The 17,829-nt window shown below is 35.9% G+C and overlaps 1 protein-coding gene across 1 annotated transcript in view; it reads left to right on the forward strand.

Moving 5' to 3' along the window:
- LOC150086105 (serine/threonine-protein phosphatase PP1-gamma catalytic subunit A) overlaps positions 1-17,829 on the forward strand; it is an 89,330-nt gene that overhangs the window by 490 nt on the left and 71,011 nt on the right. The gene's annotated exons all lie outside the window — the stretch shown is intronic.

A 17,829-nucleotide genomic window follows, 5' to 3' on the forward strand; every position in this document is an offset into this window, starting at 1 on the left:
TATACTGATGCATTTTGAATTTCGTTGAAGGAAATTAAGGTTTTAATTAGCTGTTGACAATGTTAATTGCTGAAGCACAACATGGCTTCTTAACATTATCTGTATACATTTTGACTAGATGAAAACATCTGTTTGTAGAATCTTTATACGAATCAGCTGTTGGTAGATCATTAAATGCCCCTTTTGTGTATTGTTACATCTATATTTTCAGTTGTTACTAATTTACCCCAATGACATTAACTTGCAATTCTGGCATGGCCCATTTCCCCCCTCCGTATAATCTAATATTAATAATTATCTGTTAACTGTAATGATGTGCCTTTTCGCCACCTAAATACGCATACAATTCGTTCATTTAATTTTTCATACTGCTGTGCTAAATATACTATACAGTATGTTTTAAAGTACAACTTTATTGTGTTAAAAGGCCATAATGTTTTTTAAAAATACTGTATTATTTGTGGTATGTATATAGAAGTTATACTAACCATATACAGTAGATATGCGGTATTATGATTTCCTTTTCTGGTAGTTCTTGAAGTGCAGGAAGTGCTTATTCAAGACGGCTCCAAAATGCCATGTATAATTCTTTGCTGAGATACTCTAATTTTTAATTGTATGTACATTTTATTTATTGTATTATTATTTATTTTGATTCCACTTTATTATTATTACTTAATATTTACACTATTAATAATGATTCCAAGTTGTGCATGTAAACAAAATCTTAACTTACTTATATTAAAGTGTTTTTTTTTTTAAAGTAAAAATATAAAGTAATGGTACAGTAGTAAGTAGTTCATTCATAATTTGAAACTTGTTTTATTTCTCCACTGTGGTGGTTTCCCAGGCTTTATTATCCTTAGTTTATTTTTTAAATCTATCTCAATCCTCCTTTACCCTTGTTTTGAAATATGAGCATAGTTGCAATTCACTTCTATGTGACAAGGTACTTAAAATTGTACACACAAAATTCTTTTTAAATTCTTCTTAAAATGTGTGGGGGGGGGGGGAATCCAAGCTTCCAAATGATCACTTCACCAGAAAAGGACTTTTGATGTAACTACTGGTCCAAGCTTCTAAATCCAAGCTTCTAAATGATCACTTCACCAGAAAAGGACTTTTGATGTAACTACTGGTCATGCTTAATTTGAAACTTTTGTTTCTTCATGTTGGTTTCTCACATTTTACTGGTGTTTTAAGAGCAGACTTAGACAACAAGTCTGTATCCTAAGATTGAGAAAAATTAAATATTTATTTACGTGTAGAGCATTGGTGGGTTAATTTTGTTTGTTTTTATGAGTACCATTTATATTTTAATTTAACTGTTGGAAACCATGAAGTTAGAGAAAACAGTAATAATTCACAATTTATCATTGGGCAAATATAATGTATTGAGTAATAATGCCTGCAGCTGTTATTTTGTGTGGTTACAATGAACTACAAGGGGTATTCAATAAAGAATGATCATAATTTAATAATTTTTTTTTACAATATACCTTTATTAATCATCCATATTGATGGTCCTTTTCAAAGTAGCCCCCCCCATTTGATGAAATCTACTTACTCCACTGTTTCTGCCATTCTTCAGAAATATGGTGGAAGCCATTTTTTGCCATGCATTTGAGAATTGCCTCCAATGTCTTTACTTCTTTTGATGACATAATGTTGTCCTCCCAGCTCCTTTAATTTTGGAAATAAAAAAAAAAAAGAAATGCAGTGTGCAAGATCAGGGCTGTAGGGTGGATGAGAAACACATTTGACATTCATCATCATCAGCCATTTTCAATCCACTGCAGGATGAAGGCCTCTCCAGCAACTTTCCAGTTCCTTCTGTTTTGTGCAATGGCCATCCATTTACTCATGAATTTCATCTGTCCATCTCCGTTATCTTTAAGGTTTTCTTCTAGCTCCTCTTGGGTACCATTCTGTTATTCTCTTAGTCCATCTGTCATCATGTCTTCGAGCTATGTGTCCTGCTCAAGACCATTTTAGTTCTTTAGTTTTGATAAGAATGTCCTTTACTTGAGTTTGCTGCCTAATCCATGTGTTTCTATTCTTATCTAACAGTCTGATTCCCAATATAATTCGTTCCATTCTTTGCTGTGTAGTTCTCAGTTTCTCTTCCATTCTTTTGGTGAGTGCCCAAGTTTCACTTCCATAAGTCACCATGACTTATGGAAGTTTCACTTCCATAAGTCATGGTGGGGTAGTATACATTGGTTCATTGTTTTACGTTTCAGATAAATTGGGATATTGCTCCTCAGTATGTGACCATATTTCCTGAATGCTATTCATCCAAAATTTATTCTTCTCTTGACTTCCACCCATTTATCATTATTACAGCTAATGACTTGTCCCAGATAAGTGTGTGACTCCACCTCTTCAACTACTGCTCCTTCAATCATTATATCCCTTTCTATGGCATACTTGTTCATCATTACTTTTGTTTTAGCTATATTCATCTTTATTCCGAAATCCTTACCAACTCTGCATAACTGATTAAGATTTTCCTCTAATTCTTTGTGATCGTGGCTTATGACCACAATTATCTGCAAATGGTTTAAGTACTGTACTCTCCATTCACATTGACTCCTTTCTGCGATCAGTCTAATCTTCTGAAAGCTTCCTCAAGGGCAGCAGTAAACAGCTTCGAAGATATTGTGTCTCCTTGTCGAACTCCTTTCTCAATTTTAAATTTGCTACTGTTTTTGTCTAGTCTAATAAAGGAGGTAACGTTTTCATATGTTTTCTTCAAAATCATAATATATGGAGTATGTATGCCTTATCTTTCCAGTGCCTGAAACATTGCCTTATGCTGTATGGAGTCAAATGCCTTTTCATAATCCAAAAATGCCAGGCATAATGGCGTTTTATATTCATTTGCTTTCTCCATTAGCTGTGATACTATGAGAAGGTGATCCATAGTTGAGAATCTCGTCCTAAAGCCAGCTTGCTCTTTCGCTTGATTCTCATCAAGTATTCTTTCTAATCTGTTAGTAATGACCCTTGTGAACAACTTGTAGATGTGTGATAATAAGCTAATTGGTCTATAATTTCCAATTTCTGATTTATCTCCTTTCTTATGCAGCAAAACTATGATTGCATTATTCCACTCATTAGGCATCACACCTTTTCTAATGCATTTTGTGAAGAGTCTTGCCAGTGTTTGTGTTATGTCTCTTCCTCCCAATTTTAACAACTCTACAGTAACTTCATCTTCCCCTGGGGCTTTCTGATTCTTCATTTTCTTCAACGTATGTTGAAGAAAATGAAGGATATCGGGTATGTCATCAGGAAGGATATCGGGTATGTCGTATGTGTTACTAATTTGTGATCCATCTTCCCCACTGCTGGCATCATTCCCTCGCTCTTTGTATAATTCTCTGTAGTAGTCTTCTGCTATTTGAATTATGCCTTCTCTGCTGTTTATAAGTACACCATCGCTATTCTTAAGTTTCATTTGTCTTTCTTTATTACTGCTCATGTCTGCTGATTTAAATCCTTTGTTTTCCCTTAATGCTTGTTCTACTTTTCTTGTGTTAAATCTTCTTATGTCCTCTCTGAGTCTCTTTCTAATGGCTTTGCATAACTCAGTATACTCAGTTTTCTCCCTGTCAGTGTTTTTCTTGCTTTTCATTTGTCGTCTTCGGTTCATCATGACAAGTGTTTCTTGACTAATTTTTTCTTCTTTGGATTTCTTTTTCCCTATAGGTTTCTTGGGCTTTATCACTTTCAAAAAGTTGTAATATTCCTCGTCGATACCTTGGTCCTCAGCAGTCTGCAGAAGCTCAAACTTGTTCTTAAGTTCCAGTACATACTGCTTTTTCTCCTCTTCTGTTATCTCAAAGACCTTTGTATTATTTACTCGATTAATTTTTTTCCTTTCCTTTCCTACATCTATATCAAGTGTACATCTTACCATTCTGTGATCACTTCCAACATTTACCTTATTCAGGACGGTAACATCATTCACAATATATCTTCTGTTAGTGAGGATGAAGTCTATTTCATTAGTTGTTAATCCATTTGGGCTCTTCCATGTCCACTTTCTGTTCACCCTTTTCTTGAAAAAAGTGTTCATTACTGACAATCCTCAAGATTCTGCAAATTCTACAAGTGTCATTTCTTTTACCAATTCCAAAATTTCCTATAGTTCCACTTTCTGCACTGTTTTGTTTCTTTCCAACCTTAGCATTGAAGTCCCCCATAATGATAGTGTAATGGGTTTTCTGCTCATCTAGAAGACTCAATTTCGGTGTACATTTCTTCAACCTCTTCATCGTCGTGGCTCGATGTTGGTGCATAAATCATTATAACCTTTAGCTTGTACCGCTTAGAAATCCTGAGTAGTAGTCTTGACACCCTTGATGATGTACTTTTGAAATCCAAAACGTTTTTTATATCTTTATGGACCAGAAAGCCAACTCCACCTTCACTCCTTTCACTGTTTCCATTGGTGTGCAGCAGATTTTCACTTGATAAACTTATAAGTGATTCATTTCTTCTTCTTGTTTCAGCGAAACCGATGATATTTCAATTGACATTTTCTAATTCCTTTTCCAGCTCTAATATCCTGTCTTCACCGATGAGCGATCTTATGTTGTAACAGGCTAAGTTCAGTTTCCGTGCATGGCAGCCTGGTCGCACCCAGAGATTCTTAGCACCCTCTGCTTCCACTCTGATCCTCTCTCTGCCGTAAGAGGGGGAGTAAAAGCCGCTGGAGACTGAGGGCCATTTGTTTCGTTGTGCTGTCATGTGCTGGAGGGTTTGGGCTTTTCCTCTTCACGCTGACCAGGTGTCTTGAAGAGAACCACTAGACACGTTTGTTGCCACCTAAGTGACGTAACAGGGCTGACCATTGAGAAGGTGTGCATGAGTGGATTTTAAGGAGGCAGGCCAACCGGACTTCTTCTAAATCTTCTGAGATAGAAAGATATTGGATCCATCAGTGTTTTAGACAGTGTCTGATAGCACACAGAATGCCTGTTCCCCTCTAAGCCCATTGACATTAATGCTGGCTAAGTACTCAGAGTATGAGTAGTCTGAGGTCTCACATCGTGTGATGCATCATCCACCCACCTGCGTGTACTTGTGTTCCTTTGCAACAAATATGATCCTGCAAAGTGTGCAGTACGGTTTTATACTAAGGTCCCGTAACAGTTGTATGACATGGCACAACTAGGGCTTACAATATTGGGATACTGGTAATTTTTTTCCGGTATTCAAATAACGGTTTTTCGGTACTAGTTTAAAAAAAAAATAGTTTATAATCTAATCACATAAAGGTTATAAAATCACCTTTATGTGATTATGACGTCGTTATCTCTACTAGCAAATGCTCGATAAATCATCGATAGGACACCATGCAACATTGCAACCTGTCCACAATTCTCGGACAACTTCATGTCTGACTGTATCATAACTCCCAAGTCCCGTTCCTCCACTACTGACTTTAGTTCAACTGCACCAAGTGTATAAGTTGTTTTGGGGTTGCTGTTCCCAAGGTGTAAGACCTTGCATTCTGCCGAATTAAATCATATAGCTTTAATTCAGCAGAATATATCCCTTCATAGATGTCATTTAAGATAATCAAAAACAACAGTGGTCCCAATACTGATCCTTGGGGAATCCCGCTTCTTACATTAACCCAATCTGAGAAATAATCAGTTATCACAACCCCCCTGCCTGGTGCCATCGTGCTATCCATCTAAGGATTTTCCCTATGATTCCAGCCTGCTCAAACTTATAAAGTAACCGCTCATGCAAGACTGAGTCAAATGCTTTGCTGATACCTAGCTAAACAATGTCGAAATTATTCTCTAAATCGAGCTCATGAGTGACCTGTCAAAATGGCTAACCAGATTTGTTAAACATTAATTTCCCTCTACAAAACCATGCTGTATCCTATAGAATTCCATTTCCTTCTAAATGATCCCGAATTCCACCCTTGATCATTGCCTCTTGATTTTCTCTACTACTGAAGTTAGACTGGCCAGTCGGTAATTTCCCGTTACACTCCTAGAACCACCTTTATTTTCCAATTTATACCAATCCAATGGAATCTCTCCTGTCCAGTGATGCTCTCATAACTAGCCTTAATGGTTCAATGCACTCACTTGCCGCCGCCTTTAAGATTATAGGGTATATGCCATCAACCAGGAGCCTTACTCGCCTGTGGGCGTGAAAGTTTTCTCATTAAATCAACATGTGAAATTTCAGCATCATTAATTACATTTTTTTCAACTTCACTTTCTTCTGTAAATATCGATGCAAAGTAACTGTCGAGTTCATCTGCAACATCAGTTGAGGTATCTAATACTATCCTACGCAATTACATATGCATCGGATCTGATTTGTCCTTTTCTTCTTTGCATTTATAATGTGAAGAATTCTTTAACTGCACTCTTTGCTGCTCTCTTTGACTGGTATTGTGAGCCCTAGACACAATCTGCTAGTAAACCATTGAATTTCAAAATACAAAAAAAAAAAAAAAAAAAGGGATGACCATAACCTTTCCTGCAGAAGCTACGACATTTACTTTTTTCAGTATTGGCAATGACTTAGACCTTCAAATAGTGTTGTTGCTTACTCTCTGGGTTAAAATAACAAAGCCATGTCTCATCTGCTATTAACACCTTTTGCAGAACCTCACCATCAAGTAATTGTCTATTGCAGCTTCTGACAAACCTCCACTTGAACTTGCTTGGGTTTGAGTAGCCTTGGAACCCAGCGTGCACAAACATGTCATATGCAAATGGTCATGGAGAATACCTTGCATTCTTCCTACTGATATTCTCAACATTTCTGCTAGTTGCCTTACTGTTATGATGATCCCTCACAACTACAGAGCAGTGTTTCTGTGGTGACAGCAGGTGTTGGAGCTGCAGGACTGCCAATTTTTGTGATTGAATCACATCCATCTTTAAACATTTTAAACCACATGCAAGCTGTGCTATATGGAAGTGAAAGTTCACCATAAGTCTTGTTTAAAATTTCACATGCTTCAGCTATTGTTTTCCTTAGTGGAAACAAAATTTGAGAGCAGCATACTGTTCATTGCATGTCATGTCCATTGTTACTTAAGCAAACTGAACAGATATAAATTTGATTGACTGCTGAGGTCATATTATGTGCACAAGTCAACTGTGAAGCTGCTACATAATGCAGCTTGGTCTGGTCTTAAATTATGCAGCTCAGCTAGAAATAGCAAGAAGTATAGTTGTTCATGTAAAATTATGATCACTCTTTATTGAACAGCCTTAGTAACATAAAATTCTGCATTACTTAACAGTGTGACAGTTGTATTTGTTGCTTATTTTGGGAGGTTTGGATTTGAATCGTTAGACACTGGAAGAATTCTTAAAGGCATTATCATTCAGGGACATAGACCACCTTTGGTTCAGGTGGAATCCCTTCCCCTTTTCGCAAGGGTTCTGGTATTTCCATCTGCATAACATGCAAATTAGCCCAAAAACAGTAAAAACATAATAAACTGTTGCATGTGGCACTGTTGACAAACAAACAAATAACAGCCCCTGATTGTTGAAGCATTTTTCCTTCTATTGAAGTGTTCAATAGAAGGTGTTATTTCTTGGCAGCAAGTAAGAAACTGATTGGCTGGTCCCAAACGTTCTCATATTAAAAAGTTCAAGGAGCAGCAGTTCATCATAATATAAATTTATATTTCTTTAATTTGAATGGTGAACTTGTGGCATGCATAGGAAAATAAACTGACACATTGCCACCTATAACTAATTTGTACTAAAAAAAAAATAAATTTTTATTTTAAGACTTTGTTTTTGGTTTGATCATTTAGAAGTACAAAAAAAGGAAACACATCAAAATTATGTAGCAACAAAGTTCTTATTAGAAACTTCAAAGGACTTCACTAATTTTAGTCAGTGTTTATTATTGTTTTTTTTTCTTTAGCATGCAAAAGTTATATTTTTGTGTAGGCTTATTTTTGGGCAGAATAGGTTCATCATCGCTGTTTTAACCCAACTAACATGTTACATTACTTAATTATAATGAGAAGGTTAATTGCTTCACACAGATCGGTAAAATTTTTTTGAATGGCAACAGTGGGTGCTTGAAGAAGCAGATACTAAATCTTTACAAAATTTAGCAAATTATTCACTGATAATTAATAACTGAATTCATTAACCTATACTTTTGATCATTTAATTGAACTGACATGTAAGATTATGCCACTTCATTATAACAATTCTCTCCTCTTGATTCACCCTCTCTGATCAGAGGGCTAATGGCCTGGATACAAAATTCCGACTGATCAGGGGATTATACAGGCTTGGTGTAGCAATTTCTCGTTGCCTTCCCAATTATTAAATGCTTAAATCTTTAAGCATTCAATGGTTTGGTTAAGTTACTTAAAATTAGGAAACCCTACATAATAGATAGATACTCTGTCGAAGCTTAGTTGAGTTAACTCAGCCCTGATTGACGGGGCCTTAAGAAAATCCTCCCATCTGTTGGGAGGATTTTCTTAAGGCCCCAATTGAATGGATTTGAATACTTAGATTTGGCCAAACTTCTTTCCATTCCTAATCATTGAAATAACTTCTATCATTTAGTGATACTCATTAATAAATTAAGACACTTCACTGTGTTAAATATGGATTTATTTCCAGACATTTTTATCCTGCCCTAGGGACCCTTAGCATTGAGCATCTGTATAATAATTTGCTTTATTTCATTCTGCATTCTCTGTCTGGAATGCTTTTTGAACTTGATTAACTCACTAAAAGCTTTTGGCACATGTTATCATTTGTTCTTCAAATCTATATATAATAATTTGCTTATTAACTTTTTTTTTATTATTGACAGAGCAAATAAGCAAATTTGCTTATTTGCTCTGTCTGGAATGCTGTTTGAACTTGAATAACTTGAAGACTAAACAAGTTTCTTTTGACTTGATTCTTTTTGCAATATATTTTATTTAGCAGTAAAATTGAGGGGGGAAAAAAAAATCCAAAAAAATTTTCCAGCTGATTTGCAAATCCTGAGAATTGATTTAGCTCCCAGCAAAACTAACTTGCCATTTACTATGAAGAGAAGACAATTAACTTTTTTTTCATCACAATCAACAAATCTCTGGGTCTGACTTTCAACAAAGTAAGAATCTTACCAGATATTAAATAGCAGTTATTATTCACACCTGGAAATAAACAAATATTGTAAGAATAAAAAATTGCAACATCACTTCAAGAAATGGCAATTTATTTGTGATCTGTACTTCAGAAATTTTTAAAATGGGAGTATTTCAGGGAGTCAGGAATGCAAAGCATCCCACGTTTTTCCTAGGAATCTGGAATGGAAATTCCTAGTTTCTACCCACTAGTCACAATGGCATTATCCCATTGTGAATTTGTCTGGCCAATAATTTGCTGCTGCTGCATAATTTGCTGCGTACTTTGTTTTATGTATTTAGTATTAATGTAAATTAAATTACTAATTATTTACATATGCATACTGTTGAGAGAGGGGAAAAAAAAAAAATTCCTGGCAATAGTTTGCTTTACTTGTTCAGTTAACCACGAAAAAAAAATATATATTGTGCAGAATTTTCATTTCCAATGCAACATGTATAATACTGTCCAGGAATGATATATACTCCCATTTAGAAAGCAATAAAAATTCATAAAAGAATTAATTTATTAAAAACTAACAACATTAAAGATTTATTTTTAAAAAATAAAATAAAATATACAGGATGGCAACTCCCAACTTGCATTGCTTTTCAATAAATTAGTAAAAGCTACTTTAACTTCTCAGTCAAAATTTTAAAAGACCAGTGAGAGACAGGTACAGAGACAATACATCATGAATGACAAAACAGGTTTATGGATGGTGAACTGAGCAGTAGTACACCTTTACATTGTTCATGGCAGACTTTATCATGGATGTTTTTATATGTGATAAATTCTGCCATGAATGTTGTTGATGTGATCTAATGAATTGTTACAATATCAAATATTTAATACACTCATAGTGGAAGCTGTATGACTTTATGAATAAATTTGGTGAATTGTGGAATTAGTTTGGCAGCCAAACTAATTTCACGATTTACTTTTTAGTGTTTTTCCTTCAGTCGAAAGTCTGGCTCCAAAGAGAATTCACAGATAGTAATAGAAAACAGTAGAAGTGAGCAAGTTTATACAGCATCAGCTAAAGAAAACTGCCAACATAATCTGTCTGTCCTTCCCCTCAAATAATTTATCTAATCCTTAAATTTATTAAAAGTACTGTACTCAATTCCACAACACTGGATGAAGTTTGTTCCAATAATCATTTACTTCCTGGCTGAAAGCAAATATTCACACATCATTGTGCAGCCATCCCTTTTCAATTTAAATTTGTCCCCATATGTGTATCATCTGAATTGTTTAAAGCCTTAAACAATTCAGATAGGTCTAATTACAGGTGCCTAGTTTCTTCCAGAAGCTGCAGTTTGCAGAACCAAAGTTTCTTGGGAAGAGTACCCTTTTGTCCTAATCTTATTGCTCTCCTCTGCATCTGTTGCAACAGATTTATATCCTTCCTGAAATGAGGCTTCCAACTTGTATGCAGTACTTAAGATGTGACTAAATTGTTGTCATATGGCAGCATAATCATCTGCTTATTTCTGCTGACAAAATTCCTGTATTGCTCATAGAACTTCATGCTGGATTGTACAGTTACTCCTAGGTCTTTTCTGTTCTCCACCAACTTGAGTGTGGTACCATCCAGTTGGTATGCTGTTCTGGGATTACTGCTATCTATATGCAGTACCTTGCATTTATCAATGTTAAACTCATTGTCAACTTCTCAGCACATGATCTGATTTCTCTAGGTCTTATTACAATAGCATACCATGCTTTCTATCATTAATCGCCCTGCCAACCTTTGTTATCATCAGCATACTTAGATATTAAACTTGATATGCCTTCATTATCATTAATATGATAGCTTCCTTGGACTCATGGGAGGTACCCATGGACTGGAAATGTGCAAATGTGACCCCAATCCACAAAGGAGGATCAAAGGGAGACACAGGTAATTACAGACCTGTTCGTTTAACTTCTGTTCCAGGGAAATTAATGGAGGCACTGGTTAAAGAAGCATTGCAGGATTATATACACAAGACTTCAGCTTAGACACAGCATGGGTTTGTTAAGGGGAAGTCTTATCTGACCAGTTTGATTGGATACTATGATGTAGTCACAAAGGAACTGGACGCAAAGAATAATTTTGATATCATATATTTGGATCTTGAAAGGCTTTTGATACTGTTGCACATGGAAGACTGCTGCACAAATTGGAGCAATGTGGCATTGGAGGTAAATTGCTGCTGTGGATAAAGGGATTGTTGAGTGGGAGAAGGCTTCTCTTTCTTGCTGATTCCCTTCTACTTTTGACTCTCTCTCTCTGGTAACTCGGGAATTTTTTTTTTTTCCTGTGGAAGCATAAGCCTCAGGCTTCCTTACACCATATGGCTATTAATAATAATAATAAGACAGAGTGGTAATCAATGGACACTGCTCTTCATAGACTAATGTTATTAGTGGAGGCCCCCAGGGTTCAGTGTTGGGTCCATTGTCGTTTTCTGTATTCATTAATGATATTGATGATGGTATATCAGGCTTAATGTCCAAGTTTGCAGACAGATATGAAGGTTGGCAGGGTTGTTAATGACACTAATGACAGTACACTGCTGCAACAGGACCTAGAAAAGTTGAGTAGATGGGCTGAGAGGTGGCAACTGAAGTTTAACATTAACAAATGTAAAGTACTGCATATGGGAAGCAGTAACTCCAGAGTAACGTATCAGCTGTGTGGCACTACACTGACAGAGATAGAGTGAAAAGGACCTGGTGGTAATTGTGCAGGCAGATATGAAGTTTTTTGAGCAGTGCAGATGATCTGTAAGAGTAGTTCATGGTGTCTTGTCAATGATATTCAGGAATTTTTCTAGGGGATAAGGAGCTGATGGCGCCTCTGTAGCCAGGTGGAAAGGAGCAGCAGTGCGTAGCACATGCTTCTTGATTAGACCGGGGTTCGAGCCCATCACCACCAAATACGGAGGATGCAGAAAGGTCAAGGAATGTCCACCGCATATTTCTGGAGCAATATGGCTTTAGTTGCTAATGCTCCTAAAAACCAAATAACAACAACAACATAAGAAGGTTATTATTCCCTTGTATAAGGCAATGGTCAGGCCACACCTTGAGTACCGTATACAGGTCTGGAGGCCTCATTTTAAGGAGGATGTAGAGCTGTTGGAATGAGTACAGAGAAGAGCAACAAGATTAGTGAATGGAAGAAAGGCTTAAGTTTTGTATATTACAGTGTCTGGAGACTAGGCACCTGCGAGGTGATTTGATTGAGGTGTATAAAGCCTTGAATGGTTTGAGCATGCTCAATGCTGATGGGATTCTTCCTCTTGCTCAGAATAATTGTCTGAGAGGTCATAAATTCAAATTGAGGAACGACAGTTGTAGGGTAGATGTGCGGAAGTTTGTCATTAACCAGCTTGTGGTTGATTGCTGGAACAAACTTCCATCTGTCGTAGAAGTTGATAGCTTAAACAGATTCAAGGCAGAACTAGACAAACATTTGGAGCAGGTGGATGGGGTGAAATGAGAAGGGTGTGTGTGTATGTTTTTTTTTTTGGCTGATGCTATATAAGCTTGCTTTCTTGCATCATGTGCCCTTGCTAATGCTAATAAATATTGAAAACAATAAGGGACCTAGCACTGAACCTGACGGACCCACTAATTAGTCCAAGAAAAGCAGTGCCCATCCCTTTATCCATAGCAGTAATGTACTCCAATTTGTATAGCAGTGTTTCATGTAGAACAGTATCAGAAGTGTTATTGAAATCTAAGTACATATGTGATATTAGAATTATTTTTTTTTCATCCAGTTTTTTTTTTTTTTTTACTGTGTCATAGTAACTAATCAGATTAGTTAGACAAAATCTCACGTTAACATATCCATGCTGTGACTGCTGTATAACTGCATTCCTGTCTAGATGGTCCTGCATTACTTGTTTATCCAGTGACTCCATATTTTTCAAGCTTACGGGTCTGTAATTCCTCACCTTATCCTTCAATACCCCCCCCCCCCTGGTGGATAGGAGGGATATTCGCACATCTCCAATCTGTAGCAACTGCCCTGCATTCAAGGATGTTCTTATAATTATGGCAAAGAAGTTTGATATTATGAAAGTTTTGATATAATTATGTAGGTTCCATCAACTCCATTTGCTTTATGTATTTTTAGCTTTAGCAATTTCTCTTCTACTTTCCTTTAAGATATAACAAAATCATTTAGCTCCCAGTTATAATTTGATATGCTTCTGATATTGCCATTCCTAAAATTTTCTTCAGTGTGAATATAGTTGCAAAATATAGTTTGTTCAGTTTTATAGCAATCTTAACAGGATCATCGGTATTTACACCATTCATATTTTAGTGGGCCAGTGTTGTTCATCCTTTCTTCTAGTGTTAACATCAGCAAAGAATTCTTTGCTACCGTTATCTGTGTTCTTAGCCAAAGACTTCTCATAATCTGCCTTAGCTTGTTTAACCCCCTCAGTGACTTGGTTTCAGACTTATTTGTACTTTAGGTTTGTGTGTCCACTGATAACTTATAATCATCCCATGCATTTTACTTCTCTGCCACTAGTCTTATCAGTTCATCTGACACCCATTTAAGTCTGAACCTTGAATAATATCTCATAGTTTGTATAAGAAGCTTAGTTGCTTCTTAGATTATTTTCCTGAATGCTTTCCATTTAGAAGTTGTAGTTGGTAACATTATTAGTTGATCCCACTGAAAAGAATTTAAAACTGTCTAAAACCATTATAGTTTGCTTTTTGAAAGCAAAATCCCTTACCCTTGAGTCATATTTTTAAGTATATCCCAGATCAGTATATTATGATCACTGCCACCTGGTGTGGTTCCTTACTATGATTATTCTTAATGCATGATGAGTCACTGCTCATAATCAGATTAAGTGTATTGCTTTCTCTTGTTGCCTCTCTAACATGTCTACTATAGAAGACAGTCATCCAGTAAATCAAAGTTTTTGCTGCTGTGGAAGTGACCAACTCGCAAGTTCCAGTCAATATTTGGAAAGTTAAAAATTCCCTTCTAGAAATCTTTCTGATTTGCTGGAACACTATTTGTCTGTATAGCTGTTTGTTATACAGAGTTCATTTGTTCTATAACATAACTCTTACTCTCATTTTGGTTTTCCAGTGCTTATGTCACATGTTTAATCATCATTACACTGGCCATTCACATCAACTGAGTGCAACACTGCCTTAGATACCTAGAAAATGCACCTGTACACATTGTAGTCATTATATTCAAATTTTGCATCTCATATGTCTGAGTGGCACTATTTCAATTTTTTAGTATCTCAGTAATGTCTACATTTGATGATGTAACCAGTACTTCAAATTCATCAAATTTATTTACTGTACTGTTAATGTTATTTATTATAACATTATAGTACAGTAAATAAATTTACTGTACTATAATGTTAGTGTATATGCAAGTATATATGTGGCCATTTTTGTTCTTAGTAACCCTAACACAGCCCATATACAGTAATCCCTCATCAACTTCGAGAGTTAGAATCCTGAAAAGTACAGCAGTTGGCAAAACCATGGTTGGAAAGGCCACAGTTCCATATGAAATAAGGGGTTAGGATAATAAAAACTGCAATAAATGTGTATTAAAAAAAAATGTAACTTTATTTTTTGTTTATACTGTGAAAAAAGGATTAAAAACATTTATAGGATTTACAGTGATATCATCTTGGTTAGCTTAAGCATCAGTGATAATTTTTTTTCTTAAAAACTTAGAATAGATGATTCATTTTACTTTCAAACCCCTTTGCACCTAAATAGGGCCTTGGTAATTCTTACAGCCTTCATTTAAAGTTTAAGCTGCACTCATTAACTGGATCAATTTCCATAAAATGATCAGCAAGGTTAAATGCCATCTGCATTCCCTTTGTGTGATTATTCACAGTAAGAATCCATTTTTCTATGAATTAATTTATTTGGGGTTCTGTTTTGTTTACTCCTTGGCCTGGGACTGAAGTAGCTCCTCAGCATCATTAGGCTGCATGTCAGTGAGCCCTTTGCCTTCCAAACATCTTGCTATTCGTACAATGCACTGCACTTCAACAGCACCCAGAGGAATGTCCTCTGGCTGCTGTTGAAGTGCGGCAATCAGAGGAGTTGCCACACTTCAACAGAACATTTCCTGTAAGTCCTTCCTAGCCTTCTTCCAAATTTTTCTCCCACACTTATTCAGCATAGATGGCTTCATCTCTTCAATCAAATCTTTTATAATGTTTATACAATCCTCTGTTGAATTTTTTCCAACACTGTGCCACTTAGTGTCGGGTCCCTGTCCCAAGGCATCCATGTGTGTAAAAGCACAGTGAATATAATTACTCTTCATTTTAGCAATGACCCCTTGGTTCATTGGTTGAATAAGTAGTGTTGTGTTTAGAGGAAGAAACTTAACTTCAATGTTTGGATGAGCAAACTGGATTGTCTCTGGATGAGTAGTTCCTTAAATTGCATGTTTTTTCTGATAAAATATCGCTTAACCTCTCGGACAAAGCAGTTGTTGAACCAGTATGTGAATAAAACCACAGTAATACATGCCTTGCTGTTAGAAAAAAACTGGAGAGATGATCCTTATTTTTGCCCTTTAGTGCATGAGAGTTAAGTGCTCTTTACACAAGCATTGGCTTGATGAAGCAATCTCCACAAGCATTGCAGCAAAAGAAGAGTCAAACTGTCCTTGGCTGCTTTAAACCCTGGTGCAGTTTTCTCATCCTTTGATATAAATGTAGAGACATCCACTTCCAAAACAAACCAGTTTTGCCAGCATTGAAGACCTGCTCCAGTAGATAATCCATTCCCTGGATCACATTCTTCAGTTGTTCAGTAAACATTGCTGCAGCATTGTGATCTGTTGAAGCCAATTCCCTGCAAAGTTTTATGTTATGCAAATTATCTCTTTTTAAAGTTTTGAAACCCACCATTACTGGCTTTGAATTCAAATTCTTTTACATGTGTTAGAAACAAACCTTTATTTTTTTCAAATCTCTGTAAAATGTTTATGTAAACGTCTGGCCATTTCACAAATCACTGTGGTGCTTAAGAGCATATTTTTCTTGGCCTGGTTAAGGGCTTTCTCCATTTTCTCTAAATTATGATCACAGGGCATGCAAGACACTGTAAAACTTTTTGATGTCCCACATGCAACACTTGCCTGTATGATAGCATCGATCTTCTTGATTTTACTAATGGTTGTTTCATTGACCCCTAAACCGTGGTCTACTGATTGCTGGTCTCTCTCTCTCTACATGTGTCTGTCAAACACTTTTTTCCTCCAATGCCATAACTTTCCTTGCTCTTTTTACACATTCACTTCTAACACTTTTTGAATGTTTAGAGGCCATATTAAAGGGTTAAGTAACATACTTTTAGGATCAAGTAGTAATGCAGACTGCACTCTGTGGAAAATCTTTCACATAATAAAGACTATATGCACCACTAAAAAAGGTATTAACAGATATCAAATTCACTGTTAATAATCACTTTACAGTAAAACAGATCTGGTTAAGTAGTATGTCATTTTAAAGGATGAAATGTACACTTTTAGAATATTTCAATCATTTTAGGTTCGAATAATAATAACCAGCTGCTACATTGTAGTATATAATTAACTGTCCCATTACTTGTATACCGAAGCAGGAAATTTCGTAATTGTGTTATATCTACATTGTACGTAATAATAAAATGTCAAGGTTACTGAGATGTCAGAATTTTTTCTTTTTCTCCTTTCTATACTCAGACTTCAGAAAAGATAAAAAATATGCATCTCAATCTGCATATACTCAAAAATTGCATTGAAAAAAACTGTTGGTGAGGGATTACAGTATTTGCTTGTCCTGTGAGGACCCCCCCCCCCAGGCCTTGCAGTCTCCAACACCATGATTTTCAGGCTGCTGCTTGTCCTATCCTGTATCAATTTCACCTCTGCTTGCAGCAGCTACCATTAAACTATTACTTTGTGTATCTTTACCCCCCAAATCTAGCAATTTTCTGACCCACCTAATACTTCCTTGATAGCATTACCAAATAGCTTGTTTCTCCTTCTGTTTAAGTGTATTCATCCATGTAAAACAAGTTCTGTCAACAGGCAAAAGAATATGTGGAGAAAAATTCTACTCAAAGTGCAGAATTTGAGCCTTGCACAATCTCTTCAGGCCCAAATTGATTGACAGGGCTCTCATCATGTACTCCCCTCCTATCATGTCTGAGAAAAATTATATACACTTTCAAAGTTATTCCAAACTTGCAGCTTTTTCTCAGTATTCTATACCTGTTAAGTAAATCCTCCGATGCTTATTCTTAATATCATTAATGTCAACATGTGCAGCAATACCATCTTTTGCACACATTTTTCTCTTTTTTTGTTCCCTTAAAAGATAACTGTTCTAAGCAAGAAGCCAGTTTGAGTTTTTAAAAGCATTAAGTTAATATCATTTAACGTTAACTTAAGTATAGTCATGTTTGGAGAATCAGTATTAGTAATGGCCATATGGTGAAAGGAAGTCTAAGGCTTATGCTAAAAATTGATCATACGGCAGCACTATATTGAGAACAATTTATTGAACCAAATTGAAATTAATCAATTTTGGGGAACAAAAATTGCTTATTTTGTAGTACTTCTCAGTATCATTGTAGACAAATAAATTGATATTTTATAGTATCAGTTCTTATAATGAAA

This window comes from Mastigoproctus giganteus, chromosome 5, assembly GCF_048544385.1.
Source record: "Mastigoproctus giganteus isolate SK-2022 chromosome 5, ASM4854438v1, whole genome shotgun sequence".
NCBI classification, from domain to species: domain Eukaryota; kingdom Metazoa; phylum Arthropoda; class Arachnida; order Uropygi; family Thelyphonidae; genus Mastigoproctus; species Mastigoproctus giganteus.